Genomic DNA, 3,081 nt, shown 5'->3' with positions numbered 1-3,081 from the left:
TTGCATAAAGAATGTGCTTTACCTTGAGAATTGAAGCCCAGAAACCTGATTTTGGAATGTTGTTTTTTGCTCTCCATATAGAAGTATCAGGAAAATATTTAGATTTAAGTACCTGTGACAAAAAACTTTGGGGTTCCTCTGCAATTCTCCAAGCTGCTGATAGGATTAGTCCTCTATTTACTGCTTGGATGTTCTTGATTCCTAGCCCCCCTTCAACTTTTGGGGTGCAAATGTCCTTCCATGCCCTAAGGCAAAGAGCTTTCTTTGATGGGTCTTCTTTTATTCCTGTCCACCAAAAATTCCTAATGATAGAAGTAAGTTTGGCAATAAGTTTCCTAGAGAAAAGGATATTTGACATATAGTAGACAGGGATGGAAGCGAAAACTGAATTGATCAGAGTTAATCTAGCTGCATGTGAAAGTTTGTTGGCCTTATAGCCAGTCAATTTAACTTTAAATTTGTCGGCAACAAAATCATAAGCACTGGATCTATCTTTGTCAGGGAGGATTAAAGGATGTCCTAAATAGATAGAACTATCGCTAATATCCTGCACCGGAAAAATTCTTTTAATACCCTCCTTATTGATGGCATTGACATTCCTGCTGAAAATAATAGCAGACTTGCTCCAGTTTGGCATTTGACCTGAAAGGTTGCAAAATCTTTGAAGAATTTGAAGCATATGAGTAGCTTCGTCAACTGTAGCTTGTCCACAAATCAGTAAATCATCAGCAAACATTAATGAGTGAATAGGAGGACATCCTGTCCCTAAAATAATCCCTGATAAGTGGTCGGCGAGCATGGCTTCCTGTAAAGAGATTGACAACTCATTGATGGCCAGAACGAACAAGTAAGGGGACAGAGGGCAACCCTGCCTAATGCCCCTACTACTTTGAAAGCGGCCATAAGACTGACCATTAATAATAACCGAGAAAGTGGGGATAGCCATGCAAGCATAAATTAAATTTATGAAATGACCATGCAGTCCTTTACGGGCAAGAACTTTAACAATGAAATCCCATTCAATTCTATCAAAAGCCTTGGCAAGATCTATTTTAACCATAAAAGCAGGGCTATTCCAAGATTTAAGGTTAAAGGAATGGGTAATTTCCTGTGCAATGATGATGTTATTGCTAATCCTTCTGCCAGGTATAAAAGCTTGCTGAGAGTGATGAATATAGTTTGGCAGGTGCGGTTTAAGCCTGTTTGCTAAAGTTTTAGCAATAACTTTGTAAATCACATTGCAAAGACTAATGGGCCGAAAATCTTGAGGGACCAGGGGAGCAATTTTCTTAGGAATCAAAACAATATGAGTATCATTCAAATGGTTAGGAACAATACCCTGTATGTAGAAGTCTCTGACTACCTTGGTTATATCATCACCTATCCAATCCCATGCAGCCAAATAGAACTCCACATTAAATCCATCCGGTCCCGGTGAAGCATTCCTTTTCATAGCTTTCAAGGTATCCAGGATCTCCTTTTTATCTGGGATGCTAAAAGTAAAATCATCTTCTCCTTCCTGGTAGGTTGTGTTCATGTAAGGCCTGCCATGATTCACATTAGAGGAGGAAAAGAGATTTTGAAAATAATTGATGAAAGTCTTGGCAATAGTATGAGGATCAATTTGAAGATTGTTATTCTCATCCTTAATAGAAACAATTCTGTTTTTCCTCCTCCTTTTAAGCACAGCATGATGAAAGTAATTAGTGTTTCTATCACCATTGACAGCCCAATGCTTTTTAGCTCTTTGCCTATAATACTCTGTTAACTTGGTCATGTTTTGCTCATACTTACAAATCAGAGAGGTCTCTAGAGAGTGGTTCTGTACCTGAGGAGGTTCCATTTGGATATTTTTTATTTGCTCACCTAAAGTATCAAGCTCCTGCTGAATTGGCTTCTTCTTTCTACACCACAATCTTAAAGCTCCTGCAAGGTTAGTTGCCCTATTGTGGAAAGCTTTATCCCTGGAAGCAATCCAAATATTTTTAGCATATTCATGAAAATCACTTTCCATAAGCCACCAGTTTTCAAATTTAAAGTTCCTTTTAGGCTTGCGCATATGAGCATCAGTAGAAAGAAGAATAGGAGCATGATCACTGAGAATAATAGGAAGATTATAAACATTAGAATTGGGAAAGACCGCACACCATTCAGCATTAACTAGACATCTATCAAGTCTTTCCATGGTTGGGTTGGAAGAATACCTTTTGTTTGTCCAAGTATAAGCAGGGCCACTATATCCCAGATCAATCAGACCACATTGTTTGACAATATAACGAAAAGCATGCAAGCGAGAGTAATTCACAAAGGGAGAACTTTTATCGACATCATAAAGTATATCATTAAGATCTCCCATACACAAAATAGGATTGCCTTGGTTATCATACACAAAAGAGGCAATACGATCCCAGATGTCACTAGAGCGACGATGATACGGGTCTCCATATATACAACAAGAGCAAAAGAAACGCTAGAAACTGGATTAACTACAGAGGCAAGGATCACATGGAAGTCCGCAAAATGAACCTTAACTTGGACCTCGTCCGTCCACATCAGCCAAAGACCTCCTGACTTGCCTCTTGAAGGGACAACTACGCTATCTACAATGTCAAAATGATTAAGAAGATCAGCTCTATTAGTCTTGGATGATTTAATTTCAGAAACAAAGGTGACCTGAGCACTAGTAGAACGCATGAGGTTGGCAAGGTAGGTCATCTTCTCACTGCCTAGGCCCTTGCCTTTGCCCCGGCAGTTCCATGCTATGCACTTCATGGCGCCCGTGGTGCCTTATGGGCTGGCACCAATACCCGATCTAGTTCCATATCTTCATCACGTATATCCTCTGACAAAGCCAAATTATTGCCATGTATACCAGAGATAGTCTCACTCTCACCTTGGACTGATATTGATATATCGACCCTGGGCAACCTCTGACAATAGAAAACAGTCTCCACTAATCTCGCTGGTGAGACGGACAGCCCCCACACTCTCTTGAAATCACAGCATAGAGATTAATGATTTAACCGAGCTTGCTTGAGTATGGGTAGATCAGGTGAATTAGTGGTCTGATTGAGTCCGAGG

The sequence above is a fragment of the Triticum urartu genome, chromosome 5, assembly GCF_003073215.2.
Source record: "Triticum urartu cultivar G1812 chromosome 5, Tu2.1, whole genome shotgun sequence".
Taxonomy (NCBI): domain Eukaryota; kingdom Viridiplantae; phylum Streptophyta; class Magnoliopsida; order Poales; family Poaceae; genus Triticum; species Triticum urartu.
Note: the sequence above shows the minus strand (reverse complement) of the source record.